The sequence below is a fragment of the Oncorhynchus nerka genome, linkage group LG5, assembly GCF_034236695.1.
Source record: "Oncorhynchus nerka isolate Pitt River linkage group LG5, Oner_Uvic_2.0, whole genome shotgun sequence".
NCBI classification, from domain to species: Eukaryota; Metazoa; Chordata; class Actinopteri; order Salmoniformes; family Salmonidae; genus Oncorhynchus; species Oncorhynchus nerka.
In genome coordinates, this window is record NC_088400.1 from 52,437,843 (window position 1) to 52,465,831 (window position 27,989).

Consider the following 27,989-nt stretch of genomic DNA (forward strand, 5'->3'; position numbering starts at 1 on the left):
GATGACAGTTTTTTTCTGTGAGTATGTGTCATAGGCTCAGCACTTAAATCCTATCTACCCAGTGCCCACAGGCACAACGCCATGCTATTTACTTTGATACATTTTGATGAATTACTATTAAAGAGGACCACCACGAAGGGTATAGGAAGCGACACCTGTTGCCAGGTGTGATTGTCGGACAATTGTCGAACTCGGACAATGCTTTCAGATAGAGGGAAGAAACGGCGCACAATGGTACCCTTATAATTAGTTGAAATTGGCCCTTGCTAATTATTTCATTATAACGTCCTTCAAAGTATTTCCGCAGTCCCTTAGGGCATTGGCGTGTATTCGTGGATGCCAAGGGAATTTTATTAACGAATAAAATGCATACAATTAGTTTGTATCTATCGTCTCTCTGTGATTCATAATTGTCCTTCAATTCGCAAGAGGCTGAATGTGTAGGAGGGCTACATGATGCTGTCTGGTCCAAACGAGTATGACATTGTTGCCGCCCGTAGGATTGAAGGCAACGGAAGCCAGAAAGCATCCGGCCTCCCTTGATAAAAAAAAAGCATACAAAATGTGCCAATCAGCGTTGAGCTAAAATGAACGAGATCGACTGTGTGGCACACCAACAAAAAAAAGTGTAAAAGGGAAGCCAGTTTTGAGTTTGTTATCACTCCTATCAAATCCTATTGAGAGCATACTTAAATTACATAAAAAATTGAATTGTTGCATGTCGTGGTTGTACTCCTGTGGCCAGCTAGATAGCTAAAATTGTCCCTTTCCTTAATTAGCCATGGATGGAGATAGGGATTTGGACTTGTGGTTTTACATAATTATTTGTCCTGGTCAATGATTATAATGGCGATTATGATCCAACTATTCATTCATACATTTTTGTGCCCCTGGCCTGAGAGGATGGAAGTTCAATATGTAGCTAGGTGTAGAAGGCTAATGTTAACTAGTTAATGTTGTCCATGCATGGAAGTTAGGCTATCGAGCAAGCATTTTAGCCAGGTAGACAAGAATACAAAATAAAAGCATGTACTGTATGACAGAGTGATAGGCCATTTCGTCAACATGAGAGGATGGTAATTTCTCTAGTAGGGTGAGTAAAAAAAAATTGACTTGCACGAACGCACAGAAAGAAATCAGAACCATGGACAGCCACATATTTGGCTTACATCGATTGGACTAAATAGTTTTTGGTATCTTTAAGTCGTCATTGTATTCGACTAAGCAGAGGTGATTTGATGATGTTGAAATGGTTGTGGAATAGTGGAGGCAGCTCCTGTTTTCTTTGCAACTTGTGGTAACTCTGTGGTTCTAAATCAATAGTTGTTTAGTGATCCTAAAATGTTGGATACGTTACCTTGCTTGACCATGCTGTAGGTCATGTAATTGTGTGTTTCTACATGCAATATGCTGGACAGAGGTTGTTATCTGGTTTTGTGTTAAAAACAAAAAAAAGGTGTGGCTGAATTTATTTTGCCACCATTTTCTTGTTGTCTCGGCCTTTAGGCCTATATATCACGGTCGCATAACATATGAATTAACAGGTTAAAGAACAAAATACGCAATTATCATAACACATAGGGGAGGGGGGGGGGGGGCAGGCGTCCCCAGTGATTTTACCCACGCTACGCTTAGGGATTTCAGATTTTAACTTTGTTTGGGTGTGGAATAATCGATTGTGAATGCTTCTTTTTAATGCCTATAGACCTATACAAAATCATATTTAGAAAACAGTCTAAGCTATATTTTACAAAGGAATATAGGCCTATCCCATCCGTTAGTTGATTCAAATATTGAATTGATATTAGATTACATAACCCAGGAAGAATCTACTTTTTCTGGACAAAAACATTTAGGCTACATTTTGATGCATTTCTCTGGATAATATCCATGGTGTGGAATTCCAGGCACCAATTCAAACATCTCAATTGGTGAGAGGTGGGGGGACTGTAATTTGTCCATGGGTGTGTCTCCCATACTGTCGCTGGGTGTCGGGGTGGGGCTGGCTGTTTGAGCGGGGACGACAGCTGTGCAATGGGTAACCTCTCGATCTGCTTCACGGAACTGTGGATATTAAATGTCCCATCACTATTGTTGAGACTCTAGATATCATAGATCAAGATGAATTATGCAGCATCACATATGCATACATTGTTATATTTATACTATATCACAGTTTCAGTTTGAGGAATATACTATAACTGTTGACATGTACTGTTTTTACAGTTACTGTATATGATCACAATTTTTCTTCATCTCAAACGGAACCCTATTCCCTATATAGTACACTACTTTTGACCAGAGCCCAATGTACCCTGGCCAAAAGTAGTGGACTAAATAGGGAGCCATTTGGGACAAAAAACATGTCAACTACTCTGATCCGGTAATCTGTGACAGCTCATGCCCACTTTCTCTCTCACACACACACACACACACACACACACACACACACACACACACACACACACACACACACACACACACACACACACACACACACACACACACACACACACACCTGTCCCAAAGCAACAGACACAACAGCCGCTCTGCCCCTGACGGTCGAGCAGCACAAACCCGTCTTTGTGTGTTAGCAAACTGCTGACCACTCAATACACACACTTTGCACACATACCATCAGCTGAGCAGTTAAAGGCCGCAGAGGGGTGTGTTAGTGTAAGGCTTTAACACGGACCACAGCTTTCATTCCACACAGAAGACAGATGGCTATATCACACACTACAGGTCACCAATTCATTTGACTTGGGTTTCAAATCCCCGGCAAGCATTTTTATTTTATTTTAATTTTATTTTCACCTTTATTTAACCAGGTAGGCAAGTTGAGAACAAGTTCTCATTTACAATTGCGACCTGGCCAAGATAAAGCAAAGCAGTTCGACAGATACAACGACACAGAGTTACACATGGAGTAAAACAAACATACAGTCAATAATACAGTATAAACAAGTCTATATACAATGTGAGCAAATGAGGTGAGAAGGGAGGTAAAGGCAAAAAAGGCCATGGTGGCAAAGTAAATACAATATAGCAAGTAAAACACTGGAATGGTAGTTTTGCAATGGAAGAATGTGCAAAGTAGAAATAAAAATAATGGGGTGCAAAGGAGCAAAATAAATAAATAAATAAAATACAGTTGGGAAAGAGGTAGTTGTTTGGGCTAAATTATATGTGGGCTATGTACAGGTGCAGTAATCTGTGAGCTGCTCTGACAGTTGGTGCTTAAAGCTAGTGAGGGAGATAAGTGTTTCCAGTTTCAGAGATTTTTGTAGTTCGTTCCAGTCATTGGCAGCAGAGAACTGGAAGGAGAGGCGGCCAAAGAAAGAATTGGTTTTGGGGGTGACTAGAGAGATATACCTGCTGGAGCGTGTGCTACAGGTGGGAGATGCTATGGTGACCAGCGAGCTGAGGTAAGGGGGGACTTTACCTAGCAGGGTCTTGTAGATGACATGGAGCCAGTGGGTTTGGCGCCGAGTATGAAGCGAGGGCCAGCCAACGAGAGCGTACAGGTCGCAATGGTGGGTAGTATATGGGGCTTTGGTGACAAAACGGATTGCACTGTGATAGCATGAAAGATTAAGCATGAAATATTAAGGAACAGTAAACTGGGCTGTGCTGTGGCAACCGAGTAGGTTCTGTCCCTTACTGGGTGCAAACCAGTTACGTTCTGCACAACAAGACTTTGATTCCATATCAGCTATTATGTACAGATCTAGGATCAGCTTCCCCTACCGCAATCCTAACCTTAACCATTAGTGGGGGCAAAACTGACCCAAGATCAGCAACTTCATTCTACACCACATCAGCTACACTGTCATAAACCAATAACCCGCTTAATTTTCAGCAAACATTTAGTATACAGAGGAGAGGGGATGATTTCCATACCGTATACATTTTGTACACATTTATTTCACAAATATTACAAATACATATATAATGACATGGTTATAGTTATGATCCTTGTTGTGCGGTAGGGGGAGGAGACTGTTCAGGGGCAGAGGGCGGAGTCAATGTATCTGAAACGGCTTCATTGGCTGATCCTTTGGGCACCTCAACCTGCGGAGAGGGAGAGCCAATAAGATTAAATCGGCAGTTCAATAATTAAGTATAAATAGATACTGATAGGGAATCTTAAAAGGGATATTTCACTTTTTAAAGGATCACTTTACTCAAACATATTTTAGAATTTTGTTCATTAGTCAACTGTTGATATGGACCCAGACAATTGTGCACATCAGCAGTAAAGATTTGAGATACTGTAGAAACCTTTCAGTAAAAATAAAAAAGTGAGATCAGGATGGGTTTTAACTCATTTTGACTTACCTAGGCGGTGTTGTTTTATCCAAACCACTCAAAATAACGTGGAGCGTAACCTGATTCTCAGAACATTTGTAATGCACCGCTAGCTGGTACGAACAATTTCCACTGGCATTGCGACATGCTCCAAAAATGCTAGCCAGGAGACTCTGGACGTTGTTGAATAACCAGCTAACAAACTTAAAAACAGTTCAGATGAAATTACAACATTTTAGGTATGTCGCATATAAGCTACAACTTCAAAAATGTGAACTTGGTCTTTAAATTGTGAAGAGTAATATTTTATTACCAGGTTCTCTGCACTGCTCCTCAGTTTCCTCCACACAGTGTAGTGGACCTAAGGAAAGAGAGCAGGATAAATAAATTCAATGACTCACTCAGTGACACTCATTCACTCAGTGGTACTCATTCACTCAGTGACACTCATACACTCAGTGGCACTCTTTCACTCAGTGACACTCTTTCACTCAGTGACACTCTTTCACTCAGTGACATTCATTCACTCAGTGACACCCATTCACTCAGTGACACTCGAACACATCCAAAGATGCTTCATACATTGACAGAAACATGTCCTGCAGATTTGTGCACATATGTACCTGTAGCTGGAGGGGCAGTGAGAGCCCCTGGGCCCGGCGGTGGAGACCCCACTCGCCCTCTCCTAGAGGGTGGATGGCAGTGACCTCATACTGAGCGCACAGCCCTGTCCTGGCCACCAAGGGGCGCCCACTCAACATAACATGGTCCCCCCACACCTAAGAGACAGACAGATAGGAGGTGAGACAAGTGTGTGTGTGTCATATGTGTATGAGAACACAGTGAAGAGGAGTGTGTATTCAATAAGGATGGCAATAGTCTGTGTGAGTGAGTTCTACCACGGTACAGTTCCTGTAGCTCACCTGTAGAGCATCACTGTGCCTTTAGGACTTTGTGCCTTTAGGACTTCTCCTCCACTTCCTCCTGCTTACACCTGCAAACACAGACACAGACACAGGCACAGCTAGAACACTGGAAGAGAGAATACGAAACAGAGTAAAAATAAGTGCAAATGAGCTATGAAAATGGAGGAAAAGGGATAGAGGGGAAAATATTGCAAGAGAAGAGAGGTTTCGAAACTGGCTTTGCCAATAGGCCTTTTGCCCAGATAAATGCTAGGAGGTTATAACAGCATGTAACAAGCTGCCTCCCCTTCTCAGTCCTCCGACAGAGGGTACCGATGGCCAAATTCAATACCTTTGCATTATTTCGGCTTGTCTTGTATAATTTATCCCCCAAAAATGATACAATTGAACAACAGAGGTTATAGAAATAAAGTACCTGCTGTGAGAGAAGACCTCCAGGGCCACAGGGGGCGCCACCTAAACAGGCTCACAGGGCAGGTCCCGTTGGATCAGCTGCTGAGCACCACGTGTCAGAGAGTGCAGGGACTCCTGGGACACACACACACTCTCAGGTCATTTCACTTTGCTTAACACGCATGCACAGTGGTGTCCGAAATTATTGACACCCTTGATAAAGAGGTAGGTGTCAAAGTTATTGACACCCTTAAAGATTCTTATGAATAAAGTAGTCAAAGTTAAGTAATTGGTCCCATTTTCCAAGCACGCAATGACTACATCAAGCTTGTGACTCTACAAACTTGTTGGATGCATTTGCAGTTCGTTTTGGTGTTTTGGTTGTGTTTCAGATTATTTTCTGCCCAATAGAATTGAATGGTAAATAATTCATTTTGGACTCACTCTTTTTGTTAATGAGAATATAATATGTTTTTAAACACTTCTACAATAATGTGATGGCTACCATGATGACGGATATTCCTGAATGAATCGTGAATAATGATGACTGAGAGGATCAAAGATCATACCCCCAAGACATTCTAACCTCCTCTGTTACTGGCAATGGTGAGAGGTTAGCATGTGTTGGGCTTATCATTTTTATAACCCTCTAACTTTCTCAGTCATATCATTATTCATGATTTATTCAAGATTATTCGTAGTGATGGTAGCATTCAACATTAATGTAGAAGTGTTTAGAAACATTCTATTCTTATTTATAATAAATATGACTCCAAAGTTGCATAATACATTATCTACCATTCATTTCTAATGGACAAAAATAATCTGAAACACAACCAAAACAAACTGCAAATGCATCCAACAAGTTCATAGTCACAAGCTTGATGTAGTCATTGCTTGCTAGGAATATGTGATCAAAAACTAAACTTTTGACTACTTTATTTATACAAATCTTTAAAGGTGTCAATAATTTTAAGCCCTACCTTTTTAAGAAACAAAATCTGTGGGCAATTGTATTAGTTTCTTTTAGCATACAATAATAGCTCAGTATATTAAATATTTATTTTCTACGGTCATTATTTGGGCTCCCGAGTGGCGCAGCAGTCTAAGGCACTGCATCTCAGTGCAAGACTTGTCACTACAGTCCCTGGTTCGAATGCAGGCTGTATCACATCCGGCCGTGATTGGGAGTCCTATAGGGTGGACACTATTGGCGCAGGGTGGTCTGGGTTTGGCCATCATTATAAATAAGAATTTGTTCTTAACTGAACTTCCCTTTTTTTAAATGATTTTTTATTATTGCTCTTTATCAAGGGTGTCAATCATTTTGGACTCCCCTGTATGCACACGAACACAACAGAGAATAACAAGCGTATGCACACACCAGAGATTAATACACATATTTACACACACACCAGAATATACACACACACTGACCTCTGAAGGGTTCCAGGCGTCTGAGAATTCAGCACCACATCACAACAGAATGCTCCTGAAGTTACTGCAAAAAGATTACATTATATGTATTATATACACTGTGTACACAAAACATTAGGAACACCCTCCTAATATTGAGTTTACACCCCCTTTTGCCCTCAGAACCGCCTCAATTCGTCCCGAAGCCACCTGTCCCGAAGCCACTCGTGCATTGTCTTGGCTGTGTGCTTTGGGTCACTGTCCTGTTGGAAGGTGAACCTTCACCCCAGTCTGTGGTCCTGAGATCTCTGGAGCAGGTTTTCATCAAGGATCTTTGCACTTTGCTCCGGTCATCTTTCTTTCTATCCTGACTAGTCTCCCAGTCCCTGCCACTGAAAAACATCCCCACAACATGAAGCATTCAGTCTTGGTATACATTTTGGTTTAATCAGACCAGAGAATCTTGTTTATCATGGTCTGAGAGTCCTTTAGGTGCATTTTGTCAAACTCCAAGCGGGCTGTCATGTGCCTTTTACTGAGGGTCACCAATTCTAACATATAGGCCTGATTAGTGGAGCACTGCAGAGATCTTGGTCCTTCTGGAAGGTTCTCCCATCTCCACAGAAGCATTACAAGCATTTCCCTACACCTGCAACAGCATCTGCTAAACATGTGTATGTGACAAAATGTGATTTGATTTTTGAACTCTGGAGCTCTGTCAGCCTCCCTGACCAAGGCCCTTCTCCCCCAATTGCTCAGTTTAGCCAGGCGGCCAGCTATAGGAAGTCTTGGTGGTTCCAAACTTCTTCCATTTAAGAATGATGGAGGCCACTGTGTTCTTGGGGACCTTCAATACTGCAGACATTTTTTGGTAACCTTCCCCAGATCTGTGCCTCGACACAATCCTGTCTCGGAGCTTTACGGACTATTCTGTCAACCTCATGGCTTGGTTCTTGCTCTGACATTCACTGTCAACTGTGGGACCTTAGACCGGAGCTTTTTGGTGCCCTTCCCCAAGTCATGTCCAATCAATTGAATTTACCACAGGTGGACTCCAATCAAGTTGGAGAAACATCTGAAGGATGATCAATGGAAACAGGAATGCACCTGAGCCCAATTAAGAGTCTCATAGCAAAGGGTCAGAATATTTATGTAATAAATTATTTATGTTTTTTCGCTTTGTCATTATGGGGTATTGTGTGTAGATTATCCTAATCAATTTCAGAATAAAGCTGTAACATAACAAAATGTGCAACTAGTCAAGGTATCTGAATACTTTCCCGAATGCACTGTCTATTGCTGAGTAGAAACACAAGAAACACCCCAATCCCCATAGGATTCAGTACCAATCTGTTAACTAGATGCCAGTCATTTCCTGATGTTTTTTTAATGAAAATGGTAGGGAAAACATGGGCATGATTGTTTCCTGGCATTTACCTAGCACCTCTGGGACTCTGAGCAGCTCCACAGAGAGGTCCTCTTTAAAGGAATCCTGAAGGACCTGGCCCAGGAGGGCTGCACATGACCGCCAGTATGCCTAAGGAGGGAGAGGCCACACACACACAAACATAAACCATCAGCCAATCACCACAGTCACGTTAGTCTGAGACCAGCCAGTCACCACCGCCAGAAAACCACCACAGGGGGCAAATATGTCTGGTGTCAAAAGTTTGCCGTATAGAGTATCTATGGCCCTGTACACTACATGTACATTGCATAAATGTTGATCTTACCTAGATACGGCATCTCATAACATAAGAATACAATGACTTGACATCTAAAAAAAATGTTACATTATTTTTGCTTACTTTAACCTAAAGAAAAGTATTGAAACAAGTCAGAATATCTTAAAACAAGACCAATTATCTTGATGCATTTTCTAGGTGAGCCAAATCAACTCAAAACAAGTAACTTCAGTTTGTGGGTAAGCAAAACAAGTATTATATATATATATATATATTTTTTAACTTCATTACCTCAATACACACTAAAATTCTCAGCACAGTGACTTCAGAAAGTATTCACACCCCAATTTTTCCAAATTGTGTTGTTACAGACTGAATTTAAAATGGATTCAATTGAGATTGTGTGTCACCAATTATCCACACAATAGCCCAAAATGTCAAAACTGAATTTTGTTTTTAGAAATATTTACAAATGAATACACAAAAAAAATGTATAAGTATTCAACCCCTTTGTTTTGTCAAGCCTAAATAAGTTCAGGTAAAAAGTCCAGGTAAAAATGTGCTTAACAGGTCACATAATAAGCTGCATGGACTCACTGTGTGCAATAATAGTGTTAACATATTTTGGAATTATTACCCCATCTCTGTACCCCACACATACAGATATTTGTAAGGTCCCTCAGTCAAGTACAGAATTTCAAACACAGTTTCAACCACAAAGAACAGAGTTTTTCAATGCCTTGCATTGGTAGATGGGTAAAAATAAAATAAAATCAGACACTGAATATTCCTTTGTGCATGATGAAGTTATTAATCACACTTTGGATGGTGTATCAATACACCCAGTCACTACAAAGATACAGGCGTCCTTCTTAACTCAGTTTCCGGAGAGGAAGGAAACCGCTCAGGGATTTCACCAAGAGGGCAATGGTTCTTTTAAAACAGTTACAGAGTTTAATGGCTGTGATGGGAGAAAACTGAGGATGGATCAACAACATTGTAGTTCCTCCACTATACTAACCTAAATGACAGATTGTACAGAATAAAAATATTCCAAAACATGCATCCTGTTTGCAATAAGGCACTAAAGTACTACTGCAAAAAAATGTGGCAAAGAAATGAACTTTAGTTATGTTTGTGGTAAATCCAACACATCACTGAGTACCACTTTTTCAAGCATCGTGGTGGCTGCATCATGTTATGGATATGCTCGCCATCGGCAAGAACTAGACAGTTTTTTGGGGGATAAAAGAAAATCCTAGAGGAAAACCTGGTTCAGTCTGCTTTCCAACAGACACTGCGAGACAAATTCACCTTCCAGTAAGACAATAACCTAAAACACGTCCAAATATACACTGGAGTTGCTTACGAAGACGACATTGAATGTTCCTGAGTGGCCTAGCTAGAGTTGACTTAAATCGACTTGAAATCTATGGCTAGACTTATAAATGGCTGTCTAGCAATGATCAACAACCAACTTGACAGAGATTGAAGAATTAAAGTATACATGGGCAAATATTGTACAATCCAGGTGTGCAAAGCTCTTAGAGACTTACTCAAAAAGACTAGTGATGCACCAATATGACATTTTTGGCCGATACCAATATCTGACATTTTCCTTGCCAGCGTCGTCCAGGTTTGGCCGGGGTAGGCCGTCATTGTATATAAAATTTTGTTCTTAACTGACTTGCCTAGTTAAATACAGGTTACACACACTCCACACTGACCAAAAAGTTACTTTGTTGGCATTTATGTATGTCCCCATTACCAGTAAAACATAATCAAAACCTGTTTCTTTCACTTACTTGCTGTGCTATTTTGTTGTTCATTTGTTCAGTCGTTTCATTCTCAACCAGGATTTCTATGGAACGCCATTTGGGTCTTTGCGTGTCAAATAACACTGTTTGACGGGTCAAATAAGCTTGTTGACCAATCAGGACATGAATATGACTGCACGTCACATAATTTAATGCGTTCATTCATTTTTTAATGTAGTTATTACACAATCAGTCGTATTTCATATGTCACAATATGATTCATCGATACGTATGCTATGATGCTGGTAAAGTTGTCTCGCACACCTACAGTGCTGGTCATAAAATAAAGCTAGCTAGCTCATGGATGCAAACAATGTTCTTCCCTAAAAACATAACAAAACGACAATCTGTTTCAGTAGCTATATTCATCTAAAATAACAAACCGCAAATTCCACTATTGTGCCTAATCCTTATTGTGGCTCCCTTCACAACACGTAACCCGGTCCGGTCGAGCCGCACTAGCCAGATGAACCTAGCTGGCTGCTTATAATGTTAGCTTTGAGCAACATGGTTAAGTAGCTGGCTAGCTATTTATTTTCATGAACTGAAGTTCAATTTCAATAGGCATACAAAAATACTTACTCACAAGGATTCCTAAATCATTGCTAAGAATAATGAAAATGACTGCAGTTTCTACTGGTCATTGTTTTGAGGCTGGTTGTATTGGTGCTAGCTAGTTATCAAGCTAAAGATAGCTACCCCAGAAGTTGCGGTCAAACAAATTATGCTTTATTACCAATGAGTTATTGTAAACACATCGCTCGTGGCCGGTGTTTGCAGACTTTTTTGTATATCTTTGACAGTGCTACTGTGTCTTTTTTGACACGCAAAGACCCAAACGGCGTTCCATAGTATGTATGTCGTGAAGCTAATAGCACTGGCGCTATTACTGTGTAAATCCGGTAGTGCAACATCTGAAAAATAGTGCACTTGGTAGTGTGTACCTGTGCTCGACCAGTCAGCGAAAGCCAAAATCACCCACGACAGAGAACGAACGGTTGATTGTCAAGGGCAATGAATTTCATTATCGTGGCTTTAATGGATTTCGCCTTTTGAGTTGTCTCGCTGAAACGTTCTTACTCTTTCAAATGACTGCCCGACTTGTTGACTGCTCAATCCACACAGCAGACATTGTGGGCTAGGTTAGGAATGCTGTGTTGCACGTGTAGCGCAATTTTACATGGCATCATTACGCTCGTCAGCTTTGACATCGGTTTTGCACATCGGCATTAAACTAGACATCGGCCGATACCGATGTTGGCATTTTTAGCTAATATCAGCCGATTCTGATATGTTCACCGATATATCATGCATCCCTACAAAAGACTCACAGACCAGACACGTCGCGTGAGCGAGCGTCGCAAAATAAATGTAGAAATCCATGTTATTCAATTATTGCATCCACACTGCTCGCGCGCGCCAACGAGCATCTGCGACGTCAAGGGCTAAAATAGAAGTCATTCCTATTTCTGACGCAGATCGCGCTGCAAGTCCTGCCTCTCCCATCTCCTCGTTGGTTTATAGAAGCAGGTACCCACGTGCCATCTCCTCATTGGTTATACCCACGTGGGTGATTGAAAGATTAAATGTTTTGCCGGTTGTTGTGGTAAAAGTGTAGATGCCAATCACGATAAAAGTCCAAATATGAAAAAGCCTGGAAGGAGGAGAGATGACTAGAAACGATTCGGTTGGCCCTTTTATGTGTGGATTAATTGTCAGAGTAAAAGACTTTGTGCATTTCAGGTAAAATAACAACTCAATGTTTATATCCCAAGACAAATTAGCTAGCAACAGCAAGCTAGCAAAATAGGACAAATTAGCTAGCAAGTGCAAGCTAACTAGCTAAATTGCCATACATGTTTAATGCTTTTTGACCTGTCCCCAAATTAATGTAATTGGTTCGTTTGTTTTGATATTTTAACCTGCGTGTCGTGATCACGTTTGGTGTAGGGGGACAAAATACATTTATGCACGATAGCGCACGATGGCGCACACGCGCGCAGACGGTTTGGGTTCCGTGTAACAGCTTACGGTAGGCAATTAAGGTCACAGTTCTGAAAACTTAGGACACTATAGAGGCCTTTCTACTGACTCTGAAAAACACCAAAAGAAAGATGCCCAGGGTCCCTGCTCATCTGCGTGAACATGCCGTAGGCATGCTGCAAGGAGGCATGAGGACTGCAGATGTGGCCAGGGAAATAAATTGCAATGTCCGTACTGTGAGACGCCCAAGACAGCGCTACAGGGAGACAGGATGGACAGCTGATAGTCCTCGGAGTGGCAGAACATGTTTAACAACAGCTGCACAGGATCGGTACATCCGAACATCACACCTGCTGGACAGGTACAGGATGGCAATAACAACTGCCTGTGTTACACCAGGAATGTACAATCCCTCCATCAGTGCGCTGACTGTCCGCAATAGGCTGAGAGAGGCTGGACTGAGGGCTTGTAGGCCTGTTGTAAGGCAGGTCCTCCTCACCAGACATCACCGGCAACAACGTCACCTATGGGCACAAACCCACCGTCGCTGGATCGCTGACGAGTCGCGGTTTTGTCTCACCAGGGGTGATGGTCGGATTTGCGTTTATCTTCGAAGGAATGAGCGTTACACCGAAGCCTGTACTCTGGAGCGGGATCGATTTGGAGGTGGAGGGTCCATCATGGTCTGGGTGGTGTGTCACAGCATCATCGGACTGAGCTTGTTGTCATTGCAGGCAATCTCAACGCTGTGCGTTACAGTGAAAACATCCTCCTCCCTCATGTGGTACCCTTCCTGCAGGCTCATCCTGAAATGACCCTCCAGCATGACAATGCCACCAGCCACACTGCTCGTTCTGTGCATGATTTCCTGCAAGACCGGAATGTCAGTGTTCTGCCATGGCCAGCAAAGAGCCCGGATCTCATTCCCATTGAGCACGTCTGGGGCCTGTTGAATCGAAGGGTGAGGGCTAGGGCCATTCCCCCCAGAAATGTCCGGGAACTTGCAGGTGCCTTGGTGGAAAAGTGGGGTAACATCTCACAGAAAGAACTGGTAAATCTGGTGTAGTCCATGAGGAGGAGATGCACTGCAGTGCTTAATGCAGGTGGTGGCCGCACCAGATACTGACTGTTACTTTTGATTTTGACCCCACCCCCCCTTTGTTCAGGGACACATTATTACATTTCTGTTAGTCACATGTCTGTGGAACTTGTTCAGTTTATGTTTCAGTTGTTGAATCTTGTTATGTTCATACAAATATTTACATATGTTAAGTTTGCTGAAAATAAACGTAGTTGACAGTGAGAGGATGTTTCTTTTTTTGCTGAGTTTATATACAGGGATAGACGGATATACATGTAAAGAGGGCTGACAAGTGACTGGTAGCAGGAACATATAAATACTCATGGTAATATACTAGTGGTAAGATATACAGTGGGGCAAAAAAGTATTTAGTTAGCCACCAATTCTGCAAGTTCTCCCACTTAAAAAAATGAGAGGCCTGTAATTTTCATCATAGGTACACTTCAACTATGACAGACAAAATGGGGAAAAAAATCCAGAAAATCACATTGTAGGATTTTTAATGAATTTATTTACAAATTATGGTGGAAAATAAGTATTTGGTCACCTACAAACAAGCAAGATTTCTGGCTCTCACAGACCTGTAACTTCTTCTTTAAGAGGCTCCTCTGTCCTCCACTCGTTACCTGTATTAATGGCACCTGTTTGAACTTGTTATCAGTATAAAAGACACCTGTCCACAACCTCAAACAGTCACACTCCAAATTCCACTATGGCCAAGACCAAAGAGCTGTCAAAGGACACCAGAAACAAAATTGTAGACCTGCACCAGGCTGGGAAGACTGAATCTGCAATAGGTAAGCAGCTTGGTTTGAAGAAATCAACTGTGGGAGCAATTATTAGGAAATGGAAGACATAACACACTACGCCGCCAGGGACTCAAATCCTGCAGTGCCAGACGTGTCCCCCTGCTTAAGCCAGTACATGTCCAGACCCGTCTGAAGTTTGCTAGAGAGCATTTGGATGATCCAGAAGAAGATTGGTCAGATGAAACCAAAATAGAATGTTTTGGTAAAAACTCAACTCGTCGTGTTTGGAGGACAACGAATTCTGAGTTGCATCCAAAGAACACCATATCTACTGTGAAGCAGGGGGTGGAAACATCATGCTTTGGGGCTGTTTTTCTGCAAAGTGACCAGGACGACTGATCCGTGTAAAGGAAAGAATGAATGGGGCCATGTATCGTGAGATTTTGAGTGAAAACCTCCTTCCATCAGCAAGGGCATTGAAGATGAAATGTGGCTGGGTCTTTCAGCATGACAATGATCCCAAACAAACCGCCCGGGCAACGAAGGAGTGGCTTCGTAAGAAGCATTTCAAGGTCCTGGAGTGGCCTAGCCAGTCTCCAGATCTCAACCCCGTGGAAAATCTTTGGAGGGAGTTGAAAGTCTGTGTTGCCCAGCAACAGCCCCAAAACATCACTGAGGAGATCTGCATGGAGGAATGGGACAAAATACCAGCAACAGTGTGTGAAAACCTTGTGAAGACTTACAGAAGACGTTTGACCTCTGTCATTGCCAACAAAGGGTATATAACAAAAATATAAGATAAACTTTTGTTATTGACCAAACACTTATTTTCCACCATAATTTGCAAATAAATGTATAAAAAATCCTACAATGTGATTTTCTGGATTTTTTTTGTCTCATTTTGTCTGTCATAGTTGAAGTGTACCTATGATGAAAATTACAGGCCTCTCTCGTCTTTTTAAGTGGGAGAACTTGCACAATTGGTGGCTGACTAAATACTTTTTTGCCCCACTGTACACACACACACACACACACACACACACACACACACACACACACACACACACACACATTATATTTAATAATTAGTAGTGGAATAAACTAGAGTAATTACTAGACCATTAGAATTTACTAGAATATAGCCTATATTCATTGATTTCAATAGGGCCGCCATGACTCTAATCATGTTCCAAATGAACTTTCAATCTAGTGACACAGTCAGGGAACTACAAACTCAGAAATCACATTTTAACTCTGATGATCTGATCTCTCATTGGCTTGATGTCTTGGCCAGACTGTAGACTAGTATGAAGCCCTGGCCGTTCTTGATGTAAAGGTTTATCATAGAAGCAAACTGATCTGTCCCAGCAGTGTCCAGAATCTCCAGTACTGACGGGGAGGAATCCACTTCTCGTTTTGTTGGGGAAAACTTAATGTAATGCATTTCAGTTAGACTGTATACTGATTTGCTCATAATTTCAGACCAGGGTTAAAAACTTGCTTCTGTTCTGCATGCCTTCTTCAGGGATCATTTGGAGAATCCAGGATGGTTTACGCAGAGGAAAATACATAGTCTTGCAGAAAGGGTTAGGTTGGCATATGTAGTACATTCCGAATTTATATCACTCCTGACATTCTCCAGTCACCATTCTCGCGGGTGGTGACAAAATATCTCGTCTCTCCTCGGCTTCCGTAGGCCTATATGCAATCTGTCTCCCATTTCAATGACGATCATACATGACACAATATAATATGCCTACTCTCTTTTATGGAAAGAGTGGAGCTCTTCATTTGTTATGTTCCACTTTAAACCTCGCCCACATGTCGTAGGTCAGGTTGTGTCAGATACTTTTTATTGAATATATGTAGCCCCCCAGTAGTCTGTACAATAGTGACATCTTCAGACAGAACAGAATCAAGTATCCCTATCTCAAATCAAATCAATCAAATTGTTTTGGTCATGTACACATGTTTAGCGGATGTTAATTGCTGGTGTAACGAAATGCTTGTGTTTCTAGCTCCAACAGTGCAGTGATATCTAACAATTTCACAACAATACACACAATACACACAAATCTAAGTAAAGGACTGGAATTAAGAATAAATAAATATATGGACGAGCAATGTCAGAGCGGCATAGACCAAGATACAGTTGAATAGAATAGAATACAGTATATACATATGGGATGAGTAATGCAAAATATGTACACATTATTAAAGTGACTAGTGTTCCATTCATTTAAGTGGCGAGTCATTTCAAGTCTATGTATATAGGCAGCAGCCTCTAAGGTGATAATGATGGCTATTTAACAGTCTTTCGGTCCCAGCTTTGATGCACCTGAACTGACCTCGCCTTCTGGATGATAGCGGGGTGAACAGGCAGTGGCTCGGGTGGTTGTTGTCCTTGATGATCTTTTTGGCCTTCCTGTGATATTGGGTGCAGGTGGTTGCGGATGGTGCAGTTGCCGTACCAGGTGGTGATTCAGCACGACAGGATGCTCTCAATTGTGCATCTGTAAAAGTGTGTGAGGGCTTTAGGTGCCAATACACATTTCTTCAGCCTCCTGAGGTTGAAGAGGCACTGTTGCGCCTTTTTCACCACACTGTCTGTGTGGGTGGACCATTTCAGTTTGTCAGTGATGTGTAGGCCGAGAAACTTAAGGCTTTCCACCTTCTCCACTGCGGTCCCGTCGATGTTGATAGGGGGGTGCTCCCTCTGCTGTTTCCTGAGGTCCACGATAATCGCCTTTGTTTTGTTGACATTGAGTAAGAGGTCACCACACTCGTCATTGTTGATAATCAAGCCTACTACTGTGTCATCTGCAAACTTGATGATTGAGTTAGAGGCATGCATGTCAATGCAGTCATGGGTGAACAGGGAGTACAGGACGGGGCTGAGCAAGCACCCTTGTGGGGCCCCAGTGTTGTAGATCAGCATAATGGAGGAGTTGTTTCCTACCTTCACCACCTGTGGCGGCCGGTCAGGAAGTCCAGGACCCAGTTGCACAGGGCGGGGTTCAGACCCAGGGCCTCGAACATAATGATGAGCATGGAGGGTACTATGGTGTTGACTGCTGAGCTATAGTCAATGAACAGCATTCTTACATAGGTATTCCTCTTGTCCAGATGGGATAGGGCAGTGTGCAGTGCGATGGCAATTTCATCATCTGTGGATCTATTGGGGCGTTAAGAAAATTGAAGTGGGTCTAAGGTGTCAGTTAAGGTAGAGGTGATATGATCCTTGACTAGTCTCTCAAAGCACTTCATGATGACAGAAGTGAGTGCTACAGGGCGATAGTCATTTAGTTCAGTTACCTTTGCCTTCTTGGGTACAGGAACAATGGTGGACATCTTGAAGCATGTGGGGATAGCAGACTGGGATTGGGAGAAAATGAATATGTCCGTAAACACACCCGCCAGCTGGTCTGCACATAAATGAGGCCACGGCTAGGGATGCCGTCTGGTCCGGCAGCCTTGCGAGGGTTAACACGTTTAAATGTCTTACTCACATCAGCTACAGAGAAGGAGAGCCCACAGTCCTTGGTAGCGAGCCGCATTGGTGGCACTGTGTTATCCTCAAAGCGGGCAAAGGTGTTTAGCTTGTCCGGAAGCAAGACGTCGGTGACCGCGACGTGGCTGGTTTTCCTTTTGTAGTCTGTGATTGTCTGTAGACCCTGTCACATACGTCTCCTGTCTGAGCTGTTGAATTGGGACTCCGTCTCTATACTGATGTTTTTCTTGTTTGATTGCCTTATGGTGGGAATTACTACACTATTTGTATTCTGCCAGATTCCTAGTCACCTTGCCATGGTTAAATGAGGTGGTTCGCACTTTCAGTTTTGTGCGAATGCTGCCATCTATCCACGGTTTCTGATTAGGGTAGGTTTTAATAGTCACAGTGCATACAACATCTCCTATACACTTCCTGATAAACTCACCATATCAGAAAAATTGTCAATGTTATTCTCAGAGGCTACCGGGAACATATCCCAGTCCATGTGATCAAAACAATCTTGAAATGTGTATTTCGATTGGTCAGACCAGTGTTGAATAGTCCTTAGCACGGGTACTTCCTGTTTCAGTTTCTGCCTATAGGAAGGGAGGAGCAAAATGGAGTCGTGATCAGTTTTGCCGAAGGGAGGGCGGGGGACGGCCTTGTAGTCATCCCGGAAGTTGAAGTAGCTGTCACGTCTGCTCCCACTTTTCCCTCTCCCTGGCGCTTGAGGGCACCAGGTTGCCCTGCATCACACACTCCTGCCATCCATCACGCACACCTGCCTTCCCTCGTCATGTGCATCAGCGTTATTGGACTCACCTGGAGTCACTTATCATCTGTTCATTTCCTCCCCTATATTTGTCAGTTCCCCAGCTCTGTTCCCCGCGGCTGCATTGTATTGTTTTTGTCTATAATATTAGTTTGCTGATGCTGCTCCTGTCTCGTTCAATGTCCGTCTTTATTAAATGTTTTACTCCCCATACCTGCTTTGTCTCTCCAGCATCATCTTATGTGACAGAATGCAGCAGCCAACATCGGGGAGTACTGGCGTTCCGGTTGGTATATGGTGGCATCGGCTCTGGGTCGCCACCGATGGAACCGGGGGTGCCTAGCCAGCTCGTCAGGCTTCCACGCCCTAGCTGGCTCAAGTGGTTTCCTTACCTCGGTTGGCTTGCCGGCTTCCCATCCCACGTCACTTTCCACCGGATCATCAGGCTCCCTCTCTGCAGCAGGATCGACAGGCGTCTTGCCTCAGCTGGATCGCCAGGCTCTCATGCCTCAGCCGGATCGCTAGGCTCCCATGCCTCAGCCAGCTCGCCAGGCTCTCACGCTCCTGACGGTTTGTCGGGCTTCCACGCCCCAACCGGCTTGCCCCAGCGTCCATATCTTGGCCGACTCGTCCAGGTGGGATGCCGGGTGGCGTCCCAAGAGGGGGGGGGGGGTACTGTCACGTCTGCTCCCGCTCTTCCCTCCCCCTGCCACTTAAGGGCGCCATGTTGCCCTGCATCACGCACTCCTGCCATCCATCACTCACACCTGCCTTGCCTCATCACGCGCATCAGCATTATTATCACCTGTTCATTCCCTCCCCTATATTTGTCAGTTCCCCAGCTCTGTTCCCCGCTGCTGCATTGTATTGTTTTTGTCTTTAATATTAGTTTGTTGACGTTGTTCCTGTTTTGTTCTATGTCCGTCTTTATTAAATGTTTTACTCCCCGTACCTGCTTCGTCTCTCCAACGTCATCTCATGTGACAGTTGCAGTGGTTGAGTGTTTTAGCAGCGTGAGTACTGCAGTCAATATGTTGATAGAACTTCGGTAGCTTTTTCCTCAAATCTTCTTTGTTAAAATCTCCAGCTACAATAAATGCGGCCTCAGGATATGTGGTTTCCAGTTTGCAAAGAGTCCAGTGAAGTTCTTTGAGGGCCATCGTGGTATCAGCTTGAAGGGGAATATACATGTCTGTGACTATAAGCGAAGATAATTCTCTTAGGAGGTAATACGGTCAGCAGTTGATTGTGAGGTATTTTAGGTTGGGTGAACAAAAGACTTGAGTTCCTATATGTTATCACAATCACACCATGAGTAGTTAATCTTGAAACATACACCCCTGCCCGTTTATTCCTGTCTGTGCAATGAACTGAGAACCCAACTGGCTGTACGGACTCAGACAGTATATCCCGAGAGAGCCATGTCTCCGTGAAACAGAGTATATTACAATCCCTGATGTCTCTCTGGAAGGAAATCCTTGCCCTCCGCTCGTCAACTTTATATCCAGAGATTGAACATTAGCGAGTAATACACTCCTATCATTAATGTGTTTGACTATTATTTTATCAAATCAATAAACTACATTTAATTATTACGATGATTACATTAAACATGTATCAATTAACTCAATTAGTAATCTTGAGGCACCACGGGAAGTTTATTCAACGAGTAACTGTCTCCCGACTAAACTCTAAAGAATATCTCTTACATCAGTCAATTAATTAATTCTTATTTCCCTCTTCCGTGTCATTCTGAATGTCGCAAAATTCTTGAATATCTGCATGAACCCTAGCATAAATGATGAATCAGCGATATACAAATTGTCTTAATTATTTATTTACTAACTAACTAAATAATCACACAGAAGTACATAAACAAAACAAAGAGGATAGATTACACACTTATTACTACATAATGCAATGAAAAGTCCCTAGTGGACTAACCCGATATGACGGCTTGTTACACAATGAAAAGGGAGGGCATGTAAAGAAGGAGCGGGAAAAGAAGAGGCAAAGGACTTCACCTATCATACATACAGTTGAATAATACGCTCACTGTAAATATGGATATTTAATAACCCAACAACCGCTCATTCGTATTTAGAAATGCAATGTACATATTTACAATTGTATGTCTTTGTCGTCTCGCTCTGTTGTAATCACTCGATCAGTCTGTGGAGAGTAGTTCATCAGAAGTCTCTGGTTGTGTCCCCCAGAATTCACAATGTATTTTGTAGCTGTAGCTTCTCTGTCTCGGAGTGTCTGTTGGAAGGTATCTTCCAGAGGAAGTGTTCATTAGAATGGATCTTTCAAAGTACCACCCAGTGGTTCTCGGTTGAGTTTACTAGACTAAAGTACTTAAACAGCTGTAGACTGAATGTACCTGTGTAGTCTTTTTCGAGAGAGAGTTTCAGTGTTTTTAACCATTTCGTACCTTTCAGCTCACACTGTCAGTCACGCTGGTCTAATGTAGAGTCTAACCATTTTACACGTCCGGCTTACTGTCCGTACACTAGTCTCTACTAATCTAAGCATTTTACACGTCCGGCTTGCTGTCCGTATACTAGTCTCTACTGTCTAACCATTTTACACGTCCGGCTTACTGTCCGTATACTAGTCTCTACTATCGAACCATTTTACAAGTCCGGCTTACTGTCCGTATACTAGTCTCTACTATCTAACCATTTTACACGTCCGGCTTACTGTCCGCATACTAGTCTCTACTGTCTAACCATTTTACACGTCCGGCTTACTGTCCGTATACTAGTCTCTAATGTCTAACCATTTTACACGTCCGGCTTACTGTCCGTATACTAGTCTCTACTGTCTAACCATTTTACACGTCCGGCTTACTGTCCGTATACTAGTCTCTACTGTCTAACCATTTTACACGTCCGGCTTACTGTCCGTATACTAGTCTCTACTATCTAACCATTTTACATGTCCGGCTTACTGTCCGTATACTAGTCTCTACTGTCTAACCATTCGTGACGTCCGGCTTACTGTCCGTATACTAGTCTCTACTGTCTAACCATTCGTGACGTCCGGCTTACTGTCCGTATACTAGTCTCTACTGTCTAACCATTTACACGTCCGGCTTACTGTCCGTATACTAGTCTCTAATGTCTAACCATTTTACACGTCCGGCTTACTGTCCGTATACTAGTCTCTACTGTCTAACCATTTTACACGTCCGGCTTACTGTCCGTATACTAGTCTCTACTGTCTAACCATTTTACACGTCCGGCTTACTGTCCGTATACTAGTCTCTACTATCTAACCATTTTACATGTTACACTGTCCGTATACTAGTCTCTACTGTCTAACCATTCGTGACGTCCGACTTACTGTCCGTATACTAGTCTCTACTGTCTAACCATTTTGACGTCCGGCTTACTGTCCGTATACTAGTCTCTACTGTCTAACCATTTTACACGTGACTGTCCGTATACTAGTCTCTACTGTCTAACCATTCGTGACGTCCGGTTTACTGTCCGTATACTAGTCTCTACTGTCTAACCATTTTACACGTCCGGCTTACTGTCCGTATACTAGTCTCTACTGTCTAACCATTCGTGACGTCCGGCTTACTGTCTGTATACTAGTCTCTACTGTCTAACCATTCGTGACGTCCGGCTTACTGTCCGTATACTAGTCTCTACTGTCTAACCATTTTACACGTCCGGCTTACTGTCCGTATACTAGTCTCTACTGTCTAACCATTTTACACGTCCGGCTTACTGTCCGTATACTAGTCTCTACTGTCTAACCAACCACTGTCCGTATACTAGTCTCTACTGTCTAACCATTTTACACGTCCGGCTTACTGTCCGTATACTAGTCTCTACTGTCTAACCATTTTACACGTCCGGCTTACTGTCCGTATACTAGTCTCTACTGTCTAACCATTCGTGACGTCCGGCTTACTGTCCGTATACTAGTCTCTACTGTCTAACCATTCGTGACGTCCGGCTTACTGTCCGTATACTAGTCTCTACTGTCTAACCATTTTACACGTCCGGCTTACTGTCCGTATACTAGTCTCTACTGTCTAACCATTTTACACGTCCGGCTTACTGTCCGTATACTAGTCTCTACTGTCTAACCATTTTACGTGTCGTCCGGCTTACTGTCCGTATACTAGTCTCTACTGTCTAACCATTTTACACGTCAGCTTACTGTCCGTATACTAGTCTCTACTGTCTAACCATTTTACACGTCCGGCTTACTGTCCGTATACTAGTCTCTACTGTCTAACCATTCGTGACGTCCGGCTTACTGTCCGTATACTAGTCTCTACTGTCTAACCATTTTACACGTCCGGCTTACTGTCCGTATACTAGTCTCTACTGTCTAACCATTTTACACGTCCGGCTTACTGTCCGTATACTAGTCTCTACTGTCTAACCATTTTGACGTCCCAGCTTACTGTCCGTATACTAGTCTCTACTGTCTAACCATTTTGACGTCCGGCTTACTGTCCGTATACTAGTCTCTACTGTCTAACCATTTGACGTCCGGCTTACTGTCCGTATACTAGTCTCTACTGTCTAACCATTTTACACGTCCGCTTACTGTCCGTATACTAGTCTCTACTGTCTAACCATTTTACACGTCCGGCTTACTGTCCGTATACTAGTCTCTACTGTCTAACCATTTTACACGTGCTTACTGTCCGTATACTAGTCTCTACTGTCTAACCATTTTACACGTACTACTGTCCGTATACTACTCCTATCTAACCATTTTACACGTCCGGCTTACTGTCCGTATACTAGTCTCTACTGTCTAACCATTTTACACGTCCGGCTTACTGTCCGTATACTAGTCTCTACTGTCTAACCATTTTACACGTCCGCTTACTGTCCGTATACTAGTCTCTACTATCTAACCATTTTACACGTCCGCTTACTGTCCGTATACTAGTCTCTACTGTCTAACCATTTTACACGTCCGGCTTACTGTCCGTATACTAGTCTCTCCTATCTAACTAGTCTCTACTGTCTAACCATTTTACACGTCCGCTTACTGTCCGTATACTAGTCTCTACTGTCTAACCATTTTACACGTCCGGCTTACTGTCCGTATACTAGTCTCTACTATCTAACCATTTTACACGTCCGGCTTACTGTCCGTATACTAGTCTCTACTGTCTAACCATTTTACACGTCCGGCTTACTGTCCGTATACTAGTCTCTACTGTCTAACCATTTTACACGTCCGGCTTACTGTCCGTATACTAGTCTCTACTGTCTAACCATTTTGACGTCCGGCACTGTCCGTATACTAGTCTCTACTGTCTAACCATTTTACACGTCCGGCTTACTGTCCGTATACTAGTCTCTACTGTCTAACCATTTTACACGTCCGACTTACTGTCCGTATACTAGTCTCTACTGTCTAACCATTTTACACGTCCGGCTTACTGTCCGTATACTAGTCTCTACTGTCTAACCATTCGTGACGTCCCACTGTCCGTATACTAGTCTCTACTGTCTAACCATTTTGACGTCCGGCACTGTCCGTATACTAGTCTCTACTGTCTAACCATTTTACACGTCCGACTTACTGTCCGTATACTAGTCTCTACTGTCTAACCATTTTACACGTCCGGCTTACTGTCCGTATACTAGTCTCTACTGTCTAACCATTTTACACGTCCGGCTTACTGTCCGTATACTAGTCTCTACTGTCTAACCATTTTACACGTCCGCTTACTGTCCGTATACTAGTCTCTACTGTCTAACCATTTTGACGTCCGGCTTACTGTCCGTATACTAGTCTCTACTGTCTAACCATTTTACACGTCCGGCTTACTGTCCGTATACTAGTCTCTACTGTCTAACCATTTTACACGTCCGACTTACTGTCCGTATACTAGTCTCTACTGTCTAACCATTTTTACACGTCCGCTTACTGTCCGTATACTAGTCTCTACTGTCTAACCATTTTACACGTCCGGCTTACTGTCCGTATACTAGTCTCTACTGTCTAACCATTTTACACGTCCGGCTTACTGTCCGTATACTAGTCTCTACTGTCTAACCATTTTACACGTCCGGCTTACTGTCCGTATACTAGTCTCTACTGTCTAACCATTTGTGACGTCCGGCTTACTGTCCGTATACTAGTCTCTACTGTCTAACCATTTTACACGTCCGGCTTACTGTCCGTATACTAGTCTCTACTGTCTAACCATTTTACACGTCCGCTTACTGTCCGTATACTAGTCTCTACTGTCTAACCATTTTACACGTCCGGCTTACTGTCCGTATACTAGTCTCTACTGTCTAACCATTTTACACGTCCGGCTTACTGTCCGTATACTAGTCTCTACTGTCTAACCATTTTACACGTCCGGCTTACTGTCCGTATACTAGTCTCTACTGTCTAACCATTTTACACGTCCGGCTTACTGTCCGTATACTAGTCTCTACTGTCTAACCATTTTACACGTCCGACACTGTCCGTATACTAGTCTCTACTGTCTAACCATTTTACACGTCCGGCTTACTGTCCGTATACTAGTCTCTACTGTCTAACCATTTTACACGTCCGCTTACTGTCCGTATACTAGTCTCTACTGTCTAACCATTTTACACGTCCGCTTACTGTCCGTATACTAGTCTCTACTGTCTAACCATTTTGACGTCCGGCACTGTCTGTATACTAGTCTCTACTGTCTAACCATTCGTGACGTCCGGCTTACTGTCCGTATACTAGTCTCTACTGTCTAACCATTCGTGACGTCCGGCTTACTGTCCGTATACTAGTCTCTACTGTCTAACCATTTTACACGTCCGCTTACTGTCCGTATACTAGTCTCTACTGTCTAACCATTTTACACGTCCGGCTTACTGTCCGTATACTAGTCTCTACTGTCTAACCATTTACACGTCCGGCTTACTGTCCGTATACTAGTCTCTACTGTCTAACCCTTACTGTCCGTATACTAGTCTCTACTGTCTAACCATTTTGACGTCCGGCTTACTGTCCGTATACTAGTCTCTACTGTCTAACCATTTTACGTCCGGCTTACTGTCCGTATACTAGTCTCTACTGTCTAACCATTTACACGTCCGCTTACTGTCCGTATACTAGTCTCTACTGTCTAACCATTTTACACGTCCGGCTTACTGTCCGTATACTAGTCTCTACTGTCTAACCATTTTACACGTCCGGCTTACTGTCCGTATACTAGTCTCTACTGTCTAACCATTTTACACGTCCGGCTTACTGTCCGTATACTAGTCTCTACTGTCTAACCATTTTACACGTCCGGCTTACTGTCCGTATACTAGTCTCTACTGTCTAACCATTTTACACGTCCGCTTACTGTCCGTATACTAGTCTCTACTGTCTAACCATTTTACACGTCCAGCTTACTGTCCGTATACTAGTCTCTACTGTCTAACCATTTTACACGTCCGCTTACTGTCCGTATACTAGTCTCTACTGTCTAACCATTTTACACGTCCGACTTACTGTCCGTATACTAGTCTCTACTGTCTAACCATTTTACACGTCCGGCTTACTGTCCGTATACTAGTCTCTACTGTCTAACCATTTTGACGTCCGACTTACTGTCCGTATACTAGTCTCTACTGTCTAACCATTTTGACGTCCGGCTTACTGTCCGTATACTAGTCTCTACTGTCTAACCATTTTACACGTCCGGCTTACTGTCCGTATACTAGTCTCTACTGTCTAACCATTTTACACGTCCGGTTTACTGTCCGTATACTAGTCTCTACTGTCTAACCATTTTACACGTCCGGCTTACTGTCCGTATACTAGTCTCTACTGTCTAACCATTTTGACGTCCGGCTTACTGTCCGTATACTAGTCTCTACTGTCTAACCATTTTACACGTCCGGCTTACTGTCCGTATACTAGTCTCTACTGTCTAACCATTTTACACGTCCGACACTGTCCGTATACTAGTCTCTACTGTCTAACCATTTTACACGTCCGACACTGTCCGTATACTAGTCTCTACTGTCTAACCATTTTACACGTCCGGCTTACTGTCCGTATACTAGTCTCTACTGTCTAACCATTTTACACGTCCGACTTACTGTCCGTATACTAGTCTCTACTGTCTAACCATTTTACACGTCCGCTTACTGTCCGTATACTAGTCTCTACTGTCTAACCATTCGTGACGTCCGGCTTACTGTCCGTATACTAGTCTCTACTGTCTAACCATTTTACACGTCCGACACTGTCCGTATACTAGTCTCTACTGTCTAACCATTTTACACGTCCGACTTACTGTCCGTATACTAGTCTCTACTGTCTAACCATTTTACACGTCCGCTTACTGTCCGTATACTAGTCTCTACTGTCTAACCATTTTACACGTCCGGCTTACTGTCCGTATACTAGTCTCTACTGTCTAACCATTTTACACGTCCGGCTTACTGTCCGTATACTAGTCTCTACTGTCTAACCATTTTACACGTCCGGCTTACTGTCCGTATACTAGTCTCTACTGTCTAACCATTTTACACGTCCGGCTTACTGTCCGTATACTAGTCTCTCCTATCTAACCATTTACACGTCCGGCTTACTGTCCGTATACTAGTCTCTACTGTCTAACCATTTTACACGTCCGGCTTACTGTCCGTATACTAGTCTCTACTGTCTAACCATTTTACACGTCCGGCTTACTGTCCGTATACTAGTCTCTACTGTCTAACCATTCGTGACGTCCGGCTTACTGTCCGTATACTAGTCTCTACTGTCTAACCATTTTGACGTCCGCTTACTGTCCGTATACTAGTCTCTACTGTCTAACCATTTTACACGTCCGCTTACTGTCCGTATACTAGTCTCTACTGTCTAACCATTTTGACGTCCGCTTACTGTCCGTATACTAGTCTCTACTGTCTAACCATTTCGTGACGTCCGCTTACTGTCCGTATACTAGTCTCTACTGTCTAACCATTTTACACGTCCGGCTTACTGTCCGTATACTAGTCTCTACTGTCTAACCATTTTGACGTCCGGCTTACTGTCCGTATACTAGTCTCTACTGTCTAACCATTTTACACGTCCGACTTACTGTCCGTATACTAGTCTCTACTGTCTAACCATTTTACACGTCCGGCTTACTGTCCGTATACTAGTCTCTACTGTCTAACCATTTTACACGTCCGTTTACTGTCCGTATACTAGTCTCTACTGTCTAACCATTTTACACGTCCGCTTACTGTCCGTATACTAGTCTCTACTGTCTAACCATTTTGACGTCCGGCACTGTCCGTATACTAGTCTCTACTGTCTAACCATTTTACACGTCCGGCTTACTGTCCGTATACTAGTCTCTACTGTCTAACCATTTTACACGTCCGACTTACT

The 27,989-nt window shown here is 42.9% G+C and overlaps 1 pseudogene; it reads right to left on the bottom strand.

Moving 5' to 3' along the window:
- Positions 1 to 2,813: 2,813 nt before the first annotated feature.
- On the bottom strand, positions 2,814 to 17,299 carry LOC115129174 (large ribosomal subunit protein mL39-like; annotated as a pseudogene).
- Between the last annotated feature and the right edge of the window lie 10,690 nt (positions 17,300 to 27,989).